The following is a 20,697-nucleotide window of genomic DNA, read 5'->3' on the forward strand; positions in this document are numbered from 1 at the left end:
AACGTTACCCTGTCTCTATGTCTCTATACTGTCACTAACGTTCCACTGTCTCTATGTCTCTATACTGTCACTAACGTTACCCTGTCTCTATGTCTCTATACTGTCACTAACGTTACACTGTCTCTATACTGTCACTAACGTTACACTGTCTCTATGTCTCTATACTGTCTCTATATTGTCAATAACGTTACACTGTCTCTATGTCTCTATACTGTCACTAACGTTACACTGTCTCTATGTCTCTATACTGTCACTAACGTTACACTGTCTCTATGTCTCTATACTGTCACTCCACCATCTCAGATTACCAGACTGTCATGTTGAACGTGAGGATGCTCTCCACCAGCTCAGATTACCAGACTGTCATGTTGAACGTGAGGATGCTCTATACCAGCTCAGATTACCAGACTGTCATATTGAACGTGAGGATCCTCTCCACCATCTCAGATTACCAGACTGTCATGTTGAACGTGAGGATGCTCTCCACCAAGCTGCTGTACACCCTCTCCAGAACATCCTAGCTGACCCCAAGCTCTTACATTTTCTGATTAAAAACAAACCCTGGCTTGCTTTTTAATATTTATTATAAATACAGTCTTTGTTCTCTGTAAAACTCAGCTTGTTATCAAGGTATTTGAAACACTCAACCACCTCGACCGGTTGGTCATTCAGAGACAGTGGTTGGGACACTGGCAGGTTGTTTCCATTGATGATCATATGTCTCTATACTGTCACTAACGTTACCCTGTCTCTATGTCTCTATACTGTCACTAACGTTCCACTGTCTCTATATTTGAAACACTCAACCACCTCGACTGGTTGGTCGTTCAGAGACAGTGGTTGGGACACTGGCAGGTTGTTTCCTTTGATGATCATATGTCTCTATACTGTCACTAACGTTACCCTGTCTCTATACTGTCACTAACGTTACCCTGTCTCTATGTCTCTATACTGTCACTAACGTTACCCTGTCTCTATGTCTTTATACTGTCACTAACGTTACCCTGTCTCTATGTCTCTATACTGTCACTAACGTTACACTGTCTCTATGTCTCTATACTGTCACTAACGTTACACTGTCTCTCTGTCTCTATACTGTCACTAACGTTACCCTGTCTCTATGTCTCTATACTGTCACTAACGTTACCCTGTCTCTATACTGTCACTAAAGTTACCCTGTCTCTATACTGTCACTAACGTTACCCTGTCTCTATGTCTCTATACTGTCACTAAAGTTACCCTGTCTCTATACTGTCACTAACGTTACCCTGTCTCTATGTCTCTATACTGTCACTAACGTTACCCTGTCTCTATGTCTCTATACTGTCACTAACGTTACCCTGTCTCTATACTGTCACTAACGTTACACTGTCTCTATACTGTCACTAACGTTACCCTGTCTCTATACTGTCACTAGCGTTACCCTGTCTCTATGTCTCTATACTGTCACTAACGTTACCCTGTCTCTATGTCTCTATACTGTCACTAACGTTCCACTGTCTCTATATTTGAAACACTCAACCACCTCGACTGGTTGGTCATTCAGAGACAGTGGTTGGGACACTGGCAGGTTGTTTCCATTGATGATCATATGTCTCTATACTGTCACTAACGTTACCCTGTCTCTATGTCTCTATACTGTCACTAACGTTACCCTGTCTCTATGTCTCTATACTGTCACTAACGTTACACTGTCTCTATGTCTCTATACTGTCACTAACGTTACCCTGTCTCTATATTTGAAACACTCAACCACCTCGACTGGTTGGTCGTTCAGAGACAGTGGTTGGGACACTGGCAGGTTGTTTCCATTGATGATTATCTCCTTTGTCTTTTACACATTGATGTGGAGGGCACTTGACCTGCACCGTTCTTGAAGGTTGCTGGTCTGTTTAAAATAGCTATCCCCATCTGAAAAGGCTCAAAAAGGCTCATATTGTTTCCTTGAACCTTCATCTAATTAGCATAGATAGAGAACAACAACGGTGAAAGGACGCACCCCTGTGTTCAGGGTCTCTACACTGTGACCAACATTACACTGTCTCTGTCTCTACACTGTCACTAACATTATACTGGAGCGCATGCTACGGGTGGGTGTTGTTATGGTGACCAGTAAACTGAGATAAGGCTGAGCTTTACCTAGTATAGACTTATAGATGACCTGTAGCCAGTGGGTCTGGCGATGAATATGTAGCGAGGGCCAGCCGACTAGAGCATACAGGTCGCAGTGGTGGGTGGTATAAAGGGCTTTGGTAACAAAACGGATGGCACTGTGATAGACTGCATCCAGTTTACTGAGTAGACTATTGGAAGCAATTTTGTAGATGACATCGCCGAAGTCGAGGATTGGTAGGAAAATCAGTTTTACAAGGATATGTTTGGCTGCGTGAGTGAAGGAAGCTGTGTGGCGAAATAGAAAGCCGATTCTAGATTTGATTTTGGATTGGAGATGTTTAATAATTGTCTGGAAGGAGAGTTTACAGTCTAGCCAGACACCTGGGTATTTGTAGTTGTCAACATATTCTAGGTCAGAACCGTCCAGGGTAGTGATGTTGGACGGGCTGGCAGGTGCAGGCAGCGAATGGTTGAAAAGCATGCATTTGGTTTTACTAGCGTTTAAGAGCAGTTGGAGGCCACGGAAGGAGTGTTGTATGGCATTGAAGATTGTTTGGAGGTTAGTTAACACAGTGTCCAAAGAAGGGTAGAATGGTGTCGTCTGCGTAGAGGTGGATCAGGGATCAGGGAATCACCAGCAGCAAGAACGACATCATTGATATATACAGAGAAAAGAGTTGGCCTGAGAATTGTACCTTGTGGCATTTACATTTACATTTAAGTCATTTAGCAGACGCTCTTATCCAGAGCGACTTACAAATTGGTGCATTCACCTTATGACATCCAGTGGAACAGTAGTGCATCTAAATCTTTTAAGGGGGGTGAGAGGGATTACTTTATCCTATCCTAGGTATTCCTTAAAGAGGTGGGGTTTCAGGTGTCTCCGGAAGGTGGTGATTGACTCCGCTGTCCTGGCGTCGTGAGGGAGTTTGTTCCACCATTGGGGGGCCAGAGCAGCGAACAGTTTTGACTGGGCTGAGCGGGAACTGTACTTCCTCAGTGGTAGGGAGGCGAGCAGGCCAGAGGTGGATGAACGCAGTGCCCTTGTTTGGGTGTAGGGCCTGATCAGAGCCTGGAGGTACTGAGGTGCCGTTCCCCTCACAGCTCCGTAGGCAAGCACCATGGTCTTGTAGCGGATGCGAGCTTCAACTGGAAGCCAGTGGAGAGAGCGGAGGAGCGGGGTGACGTGAGAGAACTTGAGAAGGTTGAACACCAGACGGGCTGCGGCGTTCTGGATGAGTTGTAGGGGTTTAATGGCACAGGCAGGGAGCCCAGCCAACAGCGAGTTGCAGTAATCCAGACGGGAGATGACAAGTGCCTGGATTAGGACCTGCGCCGCTTCCTGTGTGAGGCAGGGTCGTACTCTGCGGATGTTGTAGAGCATGAACCTACAGGAACGGGCCACCGCCTTGATGTTATTTGAGAACGACAGGGTGTTGTCCAGGATCACGCCAAGGTTCTTAGCGCTCTGGGAGGAGGACACAATGGAGTTGTCAACCGTGATGGCGAGATCATGGAACGGGCAGTCCTTCCCGGGAGGAAGAGCAGCTCCGTCTTGCCGAGGTTCAGCTTGAGGTGGTGATCCGTCATCCACACTGATATGTCTGCCAGACATGCAGAGATGCGATTCGCCACCTGGTCATCAGAAGGGGGAAAGGAGAAGATTAATTGTGTGTCGTCTGCATAGCAATGATAGGAGAGACCATGTGAGGTTATGACAGAGCCAAGTGACTTGGTGTATAGCGAGAATAGGAGAGGGCCTAGAACAGAGCCCTGGGGGACGCCAGTGGTGAGAGCGCGTGGTGAGGAGACAGATTCTCGCCACGCCACCTGGTAGGAGCGACCTGTCAGGTAGGACGCAATCCAAGCGTGGGCCGCGCCGGAGATGCCCAACTCGGAGAGGGTGGAGAGGAGGATCTGATGGTTCACAGTATCGAAGGCAGCCGATAGGTCTAGAAGGATGAGAGCAGAGGGGAGAGAGTTAGCTTTAGCAGTACGGAGCGCCTCCGTGATACAGAGAAGAGCAGTCTCAGTTGAATGACTAGTCTTGAAACCTGACTGATTTGGATCAAGAAGGTCATTCTGAGAGAGATAGCGGGAGAGCTGGCCAAGGACGGCACGTTCAAGAGTTTTGGAGAGAAAAGAAAGAAGGGATACTGGTCTGTAGTTGTTGACATCGGAGGGATCGAGTGTAGGTTTTTTCAGAAGGGGTGCAACTCTCGCTCTCTTGAAGCCGGAAGGGACGTAGCCAGCGGTCAGGGATGAGTTGATGAGCGAGGTGAGGTAAGGGAGAAGGTCTCCGGAAATGGTCTGGAGAAGAGAGGAGGGGATAGGGTCAAGCGGGCAGGTTGTTGGGCGGCCGGCCGTCACAAGACGCGAGATTTCATCTGGAGAGAGAGGGGAGAAAGAGGTCAGAGCACAGGGTAGGGCAGTGTGAGCAGAACCAGCGGTGTCGTTTGACTTAGCAAACGAGGATCGGATGTCGTCGACCTTCTTTTCAAAATGGTTGACGAAGTCATCTGCAGAGAGGGAGGAGGGGGGGGAGGAGGATTCAGGAGGGAGGAGAAGGTGGCAAAGAGCTTCCTAGGGTTAGAGGCAGATGCTTGGAATTTAGAGTGGTAGAAAGTGGCTTTAGCAGCAGAGACAGAGGAGGAAAATGTAGAGAGGAGGGAGTGAAAGGATGCCAGGTCCGCAGGGAGGCGAGTTTTCCTCCATTTCCGCTCGGCTGCCCGGAGCCCTGATCTACTGCTACCATACATCATAATGGTAGCAGTGATAAATAGAACTAGAACTATATACATCATAATGGTAGTAGTGATAAATAGAACTATATACATCATAATGGTAGCAGTGATAAATAGAACTGTATACATCATAATGGTAGCAGTGATGAATAGAACTATATACATCATAATGGTAGCAGTGATAAATAGAACTATATAAATGTAAATGTAATGTAAATCATAATGGTAGCAGTGATAAATAGAACTGTATATATCATAATGGTAGCAGTGATAAATAGAACTATATACATCATAATGGTAGCAGTGATAAATAGAACTAGAACTATATACATCATAATGGTAGCAGTGATAAATAGAACTGTATACATCATAATGGTAGCAGTGATGAATAGAACTATATACATCATAATGGTAGCAGTGATAAATAGAACTAACTATATACATCATAATGGTAGCAGTGATAAATAGAACTATATACATCATAATGGTAGCAGTGATGAATAGAACTATATACATCATAATGGTAGCAGTGATAAATATAACTATATACATCATTATGGTAGCAGTGACGAATAGAATTATATACATCATTATGGTAGCAGTGATAAATATAACTATATACATCATAATGGTAGCAGTGATAAATAGAACTATATACATCATAATGGTAGCAGTGATAAATAGAACTAGAACTATATACATCATAATGGTAGCAGTGATAAATAGAACTATATACATCATAATGGTAGCAGTGATAAATAGAACTAGAACTATATACATCATAATGGTAGCAGTGATGAATAGAACTATATACATCATAATGGTAGCAGTGATGAATAGAACTATATACATCATAATGGTAGCAGTGATAAATATAACTATATACATCATTATGGTAGCAGTGACGAATAGAATTATATACATCATTATGGTAGCAGTGATAAATAGAACTATATACATCATAATGGTAGCAGTGATGTGGGGGGGAATGTCCACCATCTCTCGATGGTGCTCCTGTAGAAGACTGTGAGGGCCCATCGGATGCTGAAGATGTCTTCAGCATCCTGAGGTTGAAGAGTGGTTGTCATGCCTTCTTCACCACAGTACCCGTGTGGTTTGACCATTTCATCTTCTCCGAGACGTGTACGCCATAGAATCTGAAGTTATTTGACCGTCTCCACAGCGGCCCTGTTGATGAGGATGGGGGCGTGTCCAGCCTGGTTCTTCCTAGAGTCCACAATCAGCTCCTTTGTTTTGCTGATGTTAAGGGAGAGGTTGTTTACCTGGCACCACACCATAAGAGTGCCTACCTCCTCCCTGTAGGCTGTCTTGTCGTTGTTGGTAATCAGGCCTTCTACTGTCGTGTCGTCAGCGAACTGATGGAGTTGGAACTGTGTGTGAGGCCATGCAGTCGTGGGTATACAGGAGAGGATTGAGCATGCACCCAGTGTCGAGGAGTTAACGTTGCCTACCTTCACCACTTAGGGGTGGCCCATCAGGAAGTCCAGGACCCAGTTGCATAGGGAGGTGTTCAGACCCATGATCTATTTGTCCGTCTCACACTTCACCATCAAACTGAGAACAGCACAGGTTGCCTCTGCATCAGACACCACTCAATCCCAAGAGTTTTCATTTGAAGTGGGACGTTGTATGGGGACATGGAGTCATCTCATACTTAGACCATTTCTGAGGTCTGAAAACATCTGAGAAAAGTAGATTTTGGAGTGAGCTATCATTGTAAAGTTTCTTTGTCAGGAAAACTTTGGGAGTTTGTGTGGACCAAGATAGTTTGTGTGGACCAAGATAGTTTGTGTGGACCAAGATAGTTTGTGTGGACCAAGATAGTTTGTGTGGACCAAGATAGTTTGTTGGACCAAGATAGTTTGTGTGGACCAAGATAGTTTGTGTGGACCAAGATAGTTTGTGTGGACCAAGATAGTTTGTGTTGACCAAGATAGTTTGTGTTGACCAAGATAGTTTGTATGGACCAAGATAGTTTGTGTGGACCAAGATAGTTTGTGTGGACAAAAATAGTTTGTGTGGACCAAGATAGTTTGTGTGGACCAAGATAGTTTGTGTGGACCAAGATAGTTTGTGTGGACCAAGATAGTTTGTGTGGACCAAGATAGTTTGTGTGGACCAAGATAGTTTGTGTGGACCAAGATAGTTTGTGTTGACCAAGATAGTTTGTGTGGACCAAGATAGTTTGTGTGGACCAAGATAGTTTGTGTGGACCAAGATAGTTTGTGTTGACCAAGATAGTTTGTGTGGACCAAGATAGTTTGTTGGACCAAGATAGTTTGTGTGGACCAAGATAGTTTCTTTAGACCTAGATAGTTTGTTTGGACCCTGACAGCAGACGGCGTGATGATCCAGGGTGTCTGAGATCACGACGCCGTGCGTGGGCCTGGTGGGTCTGATGGTTCTGATGGGAGGTGACAGCCTTCATCTGAGAGAACATCATCATCACTGAGACGCGCTGGGAGGGCCTGTGAATGAACTGCTGTAGACAAGCCAACATCAGGATGCAGTGTAAAGGTGTGTGACTCCCTGCTGTTCTTCCCTGCGGACCTGCAGGTATGGTTACTTTATGGTCATGTCCCAAATGGCACCCTATTCTGTATATATAGTTCACTACTTTTGACCAGAGCCCTATAGCACCCTATGGACCCTGGTCAAAAGTAGTGCACCCTATGGGAATAGGGTGCCATTTGGAATGAAGACTTTAAAATCATGTCAATAACGAACAAGTATTTAACTTATTTTTGGTAAAACTTTACTTCATGTATTGTCGCGAATACGGGGATTCAAACCCGGGGTGGAGCGACTGTCAACCCAACACCTTCAAGACGTTCCACCAAGAGGTCCAAACGTCTTGAAGAGGTAGCTAGATAATGGGTTAATGAGCTACAGTATGTATTGGTCTTCTCTTCCACAGGCTGCCAGGGGCTTGATATGCTGCTCTCTGGCCCTTTCAGGGATGGATCTACTGGTGGCTCTAGCTGGGATGGATCTACTGGTGGCTCTAGCTGGGATGGATCTACTGGTGGCTCTAGCAGGGATGGATCTACTGGGGACTCTAGCAGGGATGGATCTACTGGTGGCTCTAGCAGGGATGAATCTACTGGTGACTCTAGCAGGGATGGATCTACTGGGGACTCTAGCTGGGATGGATCTACTGGTGGCTCTAGCAGGGATGGATCTACTGGTGGCTTTAGCAGGGATGGATCTACTGGGGACTCTAGCTGGGATGGATCTACTGGTGGCTCTAGCAGGGATGGATCTATTGGTGGCTCTAGCAGAGATTGATTTACTGGTGGCTCTAGCAGGGATGGATCTACTGGTGGCTCTAGCAGGGATGGATCTACTGGGGACTCTAGCTGGGATGGATCTACTGGGGGCTCTAGCAGGGATGGATCTACTGGGGGCTCTAGCAGGGATGGATCTACTGGGGACTCTAGCAGGGATGGATCTACTGGGGACTCTAGCAGGGATGGATCTACTGGGGACTAGCTGAGATGGATCTACTGGGGACTCTAGCTGGGATGGATCTACTGGGGGCTCTAGCAGGGATGGATCTACTGGGGGCTCTAGCAGGGATGGATCTACTGGGGACTCTAGCAGGGATGGATCTACTGGTGGCTCTAGCAGGGATGGATCTACTGGTGGCTCTAGCTGGGATGCGCTGTACCTCCTGTATCCAGGACAACGACTGCGTTAAAAACCTCATCCTTATGGTGGCTGGAGACATGTCGTTTCTGGACTTTATCTGTGTATTTATCCCAGTCTCCTGGATGGCTCACGGCATCATCCGTGACTTCTATAACCCTCCTGCCGATCAACACCCAGCACACACTGCTGAGGGAGAAGCTCTACATCGGCTGGGTCACCGGGAGCCTTCCTCTTGTCCTCGGGGCTCCTCTTTGTCTGTCACCGTGTCCCCTCCAACAAAGCCTTGTTGGGTATCTAGCACTCAACCTGCCTAAACCACCGCCAAAGCCACAGCTTCGATGGACACGAACACCAGTCTCTGTCTCTTAACAACTCTCCTTATGGACAACAAGGAGTCGTCATTTGAGTTTGAGTTTATTTTATTTTTACAGGAACAGTGCACGTTAATCAACGTTGAACACTCTTGCTGAAGTGTATGATGCTAGGTTGGTGAAGAATGTTGGGCCGCTGGTCTATCATCATGGCAGTGTTGACGGACACCATCCCTCCACCTCTAACAGCTACAACTACATCAGATTCCATACTCCTACAGCCAACAGACCATTCCATACTCCTATAGCCAACAGACCATTCCATACTCCTATAGCCAACAGACCATTCCATACTCCTATAGCCAACAGACCATTCCATACTCCTATAGCCAACAGACCATTCCATACTCCTATAGCCAACAGACCATTCCATACTCCTATAGCCAACAGACCATTCCATACTCCTATAGCCAACAGACCGGTCCATACTCCTATAGCCAACAGACCATTCCATACTCCTATAGCCAACAGACCGGTCCATACTCCTATAGCCCACAGACCATTCCATACTCCTACAACCAACAGACCGTTCCATACTCCTATAGCCAACAGACCGTTCCATACTCCTATAGCCAACAGACCATTCCATACTCCTATAGCCAACAGACTGTTCCATACTCCTATAGCCAACAGACCATTCCATACTCCTATAGCCAACAGACCTTTCCATACTCCTATAGCCAACAGACCATTCCATACTCCTATAGCCAACAGACCATTCCATACTCCTATAGCCAACAGACCATTCCATACTCCTATAGCCAACAGACCGGTCCATACTCCTATAGCCAACAGACCATTCCATACTCCTATAGCCAACAGACCGGTCCATACTCCTATAGCCAACAGACCATTCCATACTCCTACAACCAACAGACCGTTCCATACTCCTATAGCCAACAGACCGTTCCATACTCCTATAGCCAACAGACCATTCCATACTCCTATAGCCAACAGACCGTTCCATACTCCTATAGCCAACAGACCATTCCATACTCCTATAGCCAACAGACCATTCCATACTCCTATAGCCAACAGACCATTCCATACTCCTATAGCCAACAGACCATTCCATACTCCTATAGCCAACAGACCATTCCATACTCCTATAGCCAACAGACCATTCCATACTCCTATAGCCAACAGACCATTCCATACTCCTATAGCCAACAGACCGGTCCATACTCCTATAGCCAACAGACCATTCCATACTCCTATAGCCAACAGACCATTCCATACTCCTATAGCCAACAGACCGTTCCATACTCCTATAGCCAACAGACCATTCCATACTCCTATAGCCAACAGACCATTCCATACTCCTATAGCAAACAGACCATTCCATACTCCTACAGCCAACAGACCGTTCCATACTCCTATAGCCAACAGACCATTCCATACTCCTATAGCAAACAGACCATTCCATACTCCTACAGCCAACAGACCGTTCCATACTCCTATAGCCAACAGACCATTCCATACTCCTATAGCCAACAGACCGTTCCATACTCCTATAGCCAACAGACCGTTCCATACTCCTATAGCCAACAGACCGTTCCATACTCCTATAGCCAACAGACCATTCCATACTCCTATAGCCAACAGACCGTTCCATACTCCTATAGCCAACAGACCATTCCATACTCCTATAGCCAACAGACCATTCCATACTCCTATAGCAAACAGACCATTCCATACTCCTACAGCCAACAGACCGTTCCATACTCCTATAGCCAACAGACCATTCCATACTCCTATAGCAAACAGACCATTCCATACTCCTACAGCCAACAGACCGTTCCATACTCCTATAGCCAACAGACCATTCCATACTCCTATAGCCAACAGACCGTTCCATACTCCTATAGCCAACAGACCGTTCCATACTCCTATAGCCAACAGACCATTCCATACTCCTATAGCCAACAGACCATTCCATACTCCTATAGCCAACAGACCGTTCCATACTCCTATAGCCAACAGACCATTCCATACTCCTATAGCCAACAGACCGTTCCATACTCCTATAGCCAACAGACCGTTCCATACTCCTATAGCCAACAGACCGTTCCATACTCCTATAGCCAACAGACCGTTCCATACTCCTATAGCAAACAGACCATTCCATACTCCTATAGCAAACAGACCATTCCATACTCCTACAGCCAACAGACCGTTCCATACTCCTATAGCCAACAGACCATTCCATACTCCTATAGCCAACAGACCATTCCATACTCCTATAGCCAACAGACCGTTCCATACTCCTATAGCCAACAGACCGTTCCATACTCCTAAAGCCAACAGACCATTCCATACTCCTATAGCCAACAGACTGAGATGTAATCTAAACCTCCATTAGACTGATAGAAATCCTCATTATTTTGTTTAATGATTTTTCAATTTGAGCGTAATTACTTTTATAAAGCCTACACTTCTAACGCGGGTGGGTGTCTTCGTGAAAGTTTTATTTTACTAGGAAGTCAGTTAATAAGAACCAATTCTTATTTTCAATGACGGCCCAGGAACAGTGGGTTAACTGCCTTGTTCAGGGGCAGAATGACATATTTTTACCTTGTCAGCTCGGGGATTCGATCTTGCAATCTTTCGGTTACAAGTCCAACGCTCTAACCGCTAGACTACCTGCCTCTAACTACTAGGCTACCTGCCTCTAACCACTAGGCTACCTGCCTCCTCTAACCACTAGGCTACCTACCACTAACCACTAGGCTACCTGCCTCCTCTAACCACTAGGCTACCTGCCTCTAACCACTAGACTACCTGCTCTAACCACTAGGCTACCTGCCTCCTCTAACCACTAGGCTACCTGCCTCCTCTAACCACTAGGCTACCTGCTCTAACCACTAGGCTACCTGCCTCCTCTAACCACTAGGCTACCTGCCTCTAACCACTAGGCTACCTGCCACCCCACAATGATCTCAAGAGCAGCTGCTCACCGATTTGACAGCTCCAATGCAGTTCCACCTCCGACACACAGGCAAAACATCCGGCATCCGGGTGTCTGCTATCGCTGGTTACCACTTGATCTGATTGAATCTAGGCCTAAATGATTGAATTCATGTTGAGCGTAAGGGACAGTTACAGCATCTAGAGACCCTATTACTGTTGTTTTGTAAATATGTAGGAGAAATATAAACAGAGGTGACATTGTTGTGTATTGCGTCTCAAGTGGCACCCTATTCCCTATATAGCGGACTACTTTTGACCAGAGCCCAAAGTAGTGCACCATGTAGGGGATAGGGTGCCACTTGGGACGTAACACTGGGTTTGTTTGTCCCATAACACACAAACCCCTATAGCCAATGCCCTGAGAAAACACACCACGTCAGCTACACACAATCTAATTTAAACACTGTCTATTATCATGTTAAACTGTTCTGTCATTATGTACAGGACACATCACTTCTCCACGAGAGATAACAAGACAGGACATCTGCAATGACCGTAGGGAGCCACTCACGTATTAATCCCAAAAAGAAGGGGCCCTTTGGGAACGCACCACCAGTCTGGTCCTGAAGGAAGGAACCCAGTGACAGTGTAATGTTAGTGACAGTCTAGAGACAGTGTAATGTTAGAGACAGTCTAGAGACAGTGCAACGTTTGTGACAGTCTAGAGACAGTGTAATGTTAGTGACAGTCTAGAGACAGTGTAATGTTAGTGACAGTGTAATGTTAGTGACAGTGTAATGTTAGTGACAGTCTAGAGACAGTGTAATGTTAGTGACAGTCTAGAGACAGTGTAATGTTAGTGACAGTCTAGAGACAGTGTAATGTTAGTGACAGTCTAGAGACAGTGTAATGTTAATGACAGTATAGAGACATAGATACAGTGTAATGTTAGTGACAGTATAGAGATATAGAGACAGTATAGTCTTAGAGACAGTATAATGTTAGTGACAGTGTAGAGACTTAGAGACAGTATAATGTTAGTGACAGTGTAGAGACAGTATAATAGAGACAGTGAAAATTTCAATTAGCATTTCTCTATGGCTGGCCTTGCTTTCCTCCTGGCTACCCCAACCACGGCCAACAGCTCCGCCCCCCCCCCCCCCCGCACAGTTACTCGCCCAAGCCTCCCCAGCTTCTCCTTCACCCAAATCCAGATAGCAGATGCAAAACCTGGACCTGTACAAATCAGCTGGGCTAGACAATCTGGACCCTCTCTTTCTAAAATTATCCGCCTCCATTGTTGCAACCCCTATTACCAGTCTGTTCAACCTCTCTTTCGTATCGTCCGAGATCCCTAAAGATTGGAAAGCTGCCACGGTCACCCCCCTCTTCAAAGGGGGTGATACTCTAGACTCAAATATCCATCCTGCCCTGCCTCTCTAAAGTCTTCAAAAGACAAGTTAATAAACAGATCACTGACCATTTCGAATCCCACCGTTCCTTCTCCGCTGTGCAATCCGGTTTCCGAGCTGGTCACGGGTGCACCTCAGCCACGCACAAGGTACTAAACGATATCATAACCGCCATCGATAAAAGACAGTACTGTGCAGCCGTCTTCATCGACCTAGCCAAGGCTTTAGACTCTGTCAAACACCGTATTCTTATCGGCAGACTCAACAGCCTTGGTTTCTCAAATGACTGCCTCGCCTGGTTCCCCAACTACTTCTCAGACAGAGTTCCGTGTGTCAAATCGGGGGGGCCTGTTGTCCGGACCTCTGGCAGTCTCTATGGGGGTGCTACTAGAACTACTTCCGGGTTGGAGCGAGCGGTCGCATCCGAGCGCTTCGGTCTGCAGGTAGTATAACTTTTCATTACATTTCATTATAGTACAACGGTTTGATTTGTCTAATCTTAGCAATTTCTTCTTAGCTAGCTACATAGCCGTCTTTGTATCAAAGATAATTGCGTAATTATCGTATTTCGTCGTCCTAACGTAGTCTACACTGCTATCTGCCCAGCAGCTAGCCAGCTAGCCAGCTAGCAAACGTCCACCGTCTTCCGAATACCAGCACTGTAAAAAACTATTACACTCAACTGAACGACTTGATTAGTGTAGTGTTAGCTAGCTACATAGTTGTCTTTGCTGTCTTCGTATCCAAGATAATTGTGTAGTTTAGAGTGTGTAGTCTTAGAGTGATTATCTTAATTTACAGAGGTTAGCTAGCCAGCTATTTGTCGTCCTTAACGTAGGAGACACTGCTAGCTAGCCAACAGCTAGCCAACGTCTACCGAATAGAACTTCCTCACTCAACAACCCGGTCGCATTCGCTCCACAGGTAGTATCACATTTTCATTTCATTTCATTACAGTACAACGGTTTGATTTGTTTGATCGTAGCTAGCTACATAGCTAGCTACATAGCCGTCTTTGTATCAAAGATAATTGTGTAGTCTAGAGCGATTTTCTAGGTTAGCTAGCCAGCTATTGTCGTTCTTTTAACGCAACGTAACGTAATCAACACTGCTAGCTAGCCAGCTAGCCCCGAATAGCAGCACTGTTGAAACTATCACACTCAACGGAACGACTTGATTAGTGTAGTGCCAACAACGCAGCCACTGCCAGCTAGCCTACAAAGTCAACAACGCAGCCACTGCCAGGTAGCCTACTTCAGCAGTACTGTATCATTTTAATCATTTTAGTCAATAAGATTCTTGCTACGTAAGCTTAACTTTCTGAACATTCGAGACGTGTAGTCCACTTGTCATTCCAATCTCCTTTGCATTAGCGTAGCCTCTTCTGTAGCCTGTCAACTATGTGTCTGTCTATCCCTGTTCTCTCCTCTCTGCACAGACCATACAAACGCTCCACACCGCGTGGCCGCGTCCACCTAATCTGGTGGTCCCAGCGCACGACCCACGTGGAGTTCCAGGTCTCCGGTAGCCTCTGGAACTGCCGATCTGCGGCCAACAAGGCAGAGTTCATCTCAGCCTATGCCCCCTCCAGTCCCTCGACTTCTTGGCACTGACGGAAACATGGATCACCACAGATAACACTGCTACTCCTACTGCTCTCTCTTCGTCCGCCCACGTGTTCTCGCACACCCCGAGAGCTTCTGGTCAGCGGGGTGGTGGCACCGGGATCCTCATCTCTCCCAAGTGGTCATTCTCTCTTTCTCCCCTTACCCATCTGTCTATCGCCTCCTTTGAATTCCATGCTGTCACAGTTACCAGCCCTTTCAAGCTTAACATCCTTATCATTTATCGCCCTCCAGGTTCCCTCGGAGAGTTCATCAATGAGCTTGATGCCTTGATAAGCTCCTTTCCTGAGGACGGCTCACCTCTCACAGTTCTGGGCGACTTTAACCTCCCCACGTCTACCTTTGACTCATTCCTCTCTGCCTCCTTCTTTCCACTCCTCTCCTCTTTTGACCTCACCCTCTCACCTTCCCCCCTACTCACAAGGCAGGCAATACGCTCGACCTCATCTTTACTAGATGCTGTTCTTCCACTAACCTCACTGCAACTCCCCTCCAAGTCTCCGACCACTACCTTGTATCCTTTTCCCTCTCGCTCTCATCCAACACTTCCCACACTGCCCCTACTCGGATGGTATCGCGCCGTCCCAACCTTCGCTCTCTCTCCCCCGCTACTCTCTCCTCTTCCATCCTATCATCTCTTCCCTCTGCTCAAACCTTCTCCAACCTATCTCCTGATTCTGCCTCCTCAACCCTCCTCTCCTCCCTTTCTGCATCCTTTGACTCTCTATGTCCCCTATCCTCCAGGCCGGCTCGGTCCTCCCCTCCCGCTCCGTGGCTCGACGACTCATTGCGAGCTCACAGAACAGGGCTCCGGGCAGCCGAGCGGAAATGGAGGAAAACTCGCCTCCCTGCGGACCTGGCATCCTTTCACTCCCTCCTCTCTACATTTTCCTCTTCTGTCTCTGCTGTTAAAGCCACTTTCTACCACTCTAAATTCCAAGCATCTGCCTCTAACCCTAGGAAGCTCTTTGCCACCTTCTCCTCCCTCCTGAATCCTCCCCACCCCCCCTCCTCCCTCTCTGCAGATGACTTCGTCAACCATTTTGAAAAGAAGGTCGACGACATCCGATCCTCGTTTGCTAAGTCAAACGACACCGCTGGTTCTGCTCACACTGCCCTACCCTGTGCTCTGACCTCTTTCTCCCCTCTCTCTCCAGATGAAATCTCGCGTCTTGTGACGGCCGGCCGCCCAACAACCTGCCCGCTTGACCCTATCCCCTCCTCTCTTCTCCAGACCATTTCCGGAGACCTTCTCCCTTACCTCACCTCGCTCATCAACTCATCCCTGACCGCTGGCTACGTCCCTTCCGTCTTTAAGAGAGCGAGAGTTGCACCCCTTCTGAAAAAACCTACACTCGATCCCTCCGATGTCAACAACTACAGACCAGTATCCCTTCTTTCTTTTCTCTCCAAAACTCTTGAACGTGCCGTCCTTGGCCAGCTCTCCGCTATCTCTCTCAGAATGACCTTCTTGATCCAAATCAGTCAGGTTTCAAGACTAGTCATTCAACTGAGACTGCTCTTCTCTGTATCACGGAGGCGCTCCACACTGCTAAAGCTAACTCTCTCTCCTCTGCTCTCATCCTTCTAGACCTATCGGCTGCCTTCGATACTGTGAACCATCAGATCCTCCTCTCCACCCTCTCCGAGTTGGGCATCTCCGGCGCGGCCCACGCTTGGATTGCGTCCTACCTGACAGGTCGCTCCTACCAGGTGGCGTGGCGAGAATCTGTCTCCTCACCACGTGCTCTCACCACTGGTGTCCCCCAGGGCTCTGTTCTAGGCCCTCTCCTATTCTCGCTATACACCAAGTCACTTGGCTCTGTCATAACCTCACATGGTCTCTCCTATCATTGCTATGCAGACGACACACAATTAATCTTCTCCTTTCCCCCTTCTGATGACCAGGTGGCGAATCGCATCTCTGCATGTCTGGCAGACATATCAGTGTGGATGACGGATCACCACCTCAAGCTGAACCTCGGCAAGACGGGGAAGGACTGCCCGTTCCATGATCTCGCCATCACGGTTGACAACTCCATTGTGTCCTCCTCCCAGAGCGCTAAGAACCTTGGCGTGATCCTGGACAACACCCTGTCGTTCTCAAATAACATCAAGGCGGTGGCCCGTTCCTGTAGGTTCATGCTCTACAACATCCGCAGAGTACGACCCTGCCTCACACAGGAAGCGGCGCAGGTCCTAAACCAGGCACTTGTCATCTCCCGTCTGGATTACTGCAACTCGCTGTTGGCTGGGCTCCCTGCCTGTGCCATTAAACCCCTACAACTCATCCAGAACGCCGCAGCCCGTCTGGTGTTCAACCTTCCCAAGTTCTCTCACGTCACCCCGCTCCTCCGCTCTCTCCACTGGCTTCCAGTTGAAGCTCGCATCCGCTACAAGACCATGGTGCTTGCCTACGGAGCTGTGAGGGGAACGGCACCTCAGTACCTCCAGGCTCTGATCAGGCCCTACACCCAAACAAGGGCACTGCGTTCATCCACCTCTGGCCTGCTCGCCTCCCTACCACTGAGGAAGTACAGTTCCCGCTCAGCCCAGTCAAAACTGTTCGCTGCTCTGGCCCCCCAATGGTGGAACAAACTCCCTCACGACGCCAGGACAGCGGAGTCAATCACCACCTTCCGGAGACACCTGAAACCCCACCTCTTTAAGGAATACCTAGGGTAGGATAAAGTAATCCTTCTCACCCCCCTTAAAAGATTTAGATGCACTATTGTAAAGTGGCTGTTCCACTGGATGTCATAAGGTGAACGCACCAATTTGTAAGTCGCTCTGGATAAGAGCGTCTGCTAAATGACTTAAATGTAATGTAAATGTAAATTAAACTTAAATTAAGCCCTGACCTCCCATTTTGGATGTGAGATAAATATAGTACTTTGTAAAGTCCAGTAGAATGCAGTACATCACACAGATGTGGCTGGACCAGAGGTATGCAACATGGGTTCCTGGGAGCCACAATGTCTGCTGATATGTACATATCTAACTCAAATAACTTGTACCGCTGCACATTGATCTGTTACTGGTACTGTCATGTATTGTCATGTTATGTCTTGTTCCTGTTCTTTCTCTTCACTCCGTTTCCCCCTGCTGGTCGTATTAGGTTACCTTCTCTTCCTTTCCTTCCCCCAGCTGTGCCTCATCTTCTCTAACTACCTCGTTCACCCTTTCCCACCTGTTCCCTTTTTCCCTCTGATTAGGTCTCTATTTCTCTCTCTGTTTCTGCTTCTGTCTTTGTCAGATTCTCGTTTGCTTCACCCTTGTCCTGTCCTGTCGTATCTGCCTCTTCATCTGATGCTACGTGTGATCAGGTACCACTGTCCTCTACAACCCGCGCCTACCCAGAGAGACCAGCAGTCTGTCGCCGCTAACCCTGCTATTCTCCTCTGCTGCTAGAAGGGGACTCTTCTGTAAAGATCAGAGGACTTTATGATTTATTTGTCGCCCTCTCTGCGGGTTGTCTATTTTGTCAATCGATACATCTGAAGAGGATCTATGTCTTCCCTGTGTTTTGACATTAAAGGACTCTGTTTCTGTTAAACCGCTTTTGGGTCCTCACTCACCTGCATAACAGGTACTCCCTGTATGTAATTCCTTTCTTGTGTATTTTATTGTATTCCTCTTGTGTTAGTTACTATTTAATTTGGTATTATTGTATTTAAACTATGCCTCATTGGGAAAGGTTTGTATGCAAGCATTTCACTGTAAAGTCTACACCAGTTGTATTCTGCACATGTGACATATATCATTTGATTTTCTCTTCTCCCTCTGACTGTTACTAAATTGACCTAATCCCTTAATGTCGCTGCTCTGGCCCCCCAATGGTGGAACAAACTCCCTCACGACGCCAGGACAGCGGAGTCAATCACCACCTTCCGGAGACACCTGAAACCCCACCTCTTTAAGGAATACCTAGGATAGGATAAAGTAATCCTTCTCACCCCCCTTAAAAGATTTAGATGCACTATTGTAAAGTGGCTGTTCCACTGGATGTCATAAGGTGAATGCACCAATTTGTAAGTCGCTCTGGATAAGAGCGTCTGCTAAATGACTTAAATGTAAATGTAAATGTAAATATAGTTCTATTTATCACTGCTACCATTATGATATATATAGTTCTATTCATCACTGCTACCATTATGATGTATACAGTTCTATTTATCACTGCTACCATTATGATGTATACAGTTCTATTTATCACTGCTACCATTATGATGTATATAGTTCTAGTTCTATTTATCACTGCTACCATAATGATGTATATAGTTATATTTATCACTGCTACCATTATGATGTATATAGTTCTATTTATCACTGCTACCATTATGATGTATATAGTTCTATTCATCACTGCTACCATTATGATGTATATAGTTCTAGTTCTATTTATCACTGCTACCATTATGATGTATATAGTTCTATTTATCACTGCTACCATTATGATGTATATAGTTCTAGTTCCATTTTTCATTGCTTTATTTCACTTAGTCCTGCATGTTGGAGCTCAGAGCCTAAGAAATGTTCCTGTACCCTGAAATCACAGCTGCAACCTTGTACATGTGACTATTAAACACTGTGAATATCTGTATGTCCTGTTTTTCCACAGTTAACAACCTATAGCCTTGGATAGATCGCTGTAGTGTCCCCACAGCCTGTTTTAGCATCGCCACTGAGGACTTTAGACATTTTGAAAGTGGTCACCTGGGCGGGTCTTCCAATGGGATCACATCATTCTTAATTCCATTCAGCTCATCTGGAGGGATCAGCCAATGAACTGTACTCTTGAGCGAACATTCCATACCAGCAGGTGGCGGTATATCACCAACCGTCGCTTTATATCTGTTCAGACAACACAATACTCAAAGTAGAAGAAGAAAAAATTGACTACTTTAAAATGGAGAAAGCCCTCAATGTTGCTGCCCGTGCTGTCACAGCAGCCACTGGATGGCACAGTAAAATAAACCTCTTTCTACCTCTATGAATGATCCCAAGCTAATTAGGCGGATGGCACAGTAAAATAAACCTCTTTCTACCTCTATGAATGATCCCAAGCTAATTAGGCTATGTAGCTATTTCCCCCACCTCTCAGTCGCTTCACTTCACAACGAAACAGAAAGCTTTTCACAAAATGCGTCTTTTCTTATGTACCACCAGTCTCTCCATCGTAATAATAAAACAGGAGGTTATCAATGTTATCAATGTTTCATTTAATCAGTAATGTGTCAATCTTTACATTGCTTCTGAAGGTTTTCCCTTTTATATACATTAGCTTGCACCAGATAATGAAATGTCAATGAGTAATTCAGAAAAAGTTTGTTCGTATTCCAGAGGCTGAAAGATTTATCTCAACTTAACTGAAACGAATAACGTTTTTTTTTTAAATTCATTTGAAATTAAATCACTTTTATTAACATATGCAGCTTTTACCGTGAATTTAAATTTCAAATCACGCTACAACGCTGACCTAGGGATTGAACCCAGCCCCAGTTCTTAGTCCGTTATGCTCTGTTTGCTTTGACAGAAGTCCTCTGTTCTACCCTACTGCTTCTGGGTCCACACCTTCAACAACCAGCCTTGTATTTACTTCCATTAGTCCTTACCATCAAGCTGTCAACACAGAGAGGATGTGTCCCAAATGGCACCCTATTCCCAACATAGTGCACTACTTTTGACCAGGACCCTAGACAAAAGTAGTGTACTATGTGTAGAGAATGGGGGATAATATTACAAAACGATACTGTCCTTGTTTTTCTACTCCCAAACATTACAAAATGGCAGTAACAACACAGGCGTTTTAACACAACCAGGACTGTCTTGTAGTTTGTTGATGTTG

At 46.3% G+C, this 20,697-nt stretch overlaps 1 pseudogene; it reads left to right on the forward strand.

Annotated features, from left to right (window-relative positions):
- The first annotated feature begins 317 nt into the window (after nucleotides 1-317).
- LOC135574088 (claudin-2-like) lies at nucleotides 318-20,457 on the forward strand (annotated as a pseudogene).
- Nucleotides 20,458-20,697: the final 240 nt, after the last annotated feature.

This window comes from Oncorhynchus nerka, linkage group LG11, assembly GCF_034236695.1.
Source record: "Oncorhynchus nerka isolate Pitt River linkage group LG11, Oner_Uvic_2.0, whole genome shotgun sequence".
NCBI lineage: Eukaryota > Metazoa > Chordata > Actinopteri > Salmoniformes > Salmonidae > Oncorhynchus > Oncorhynchus nerka.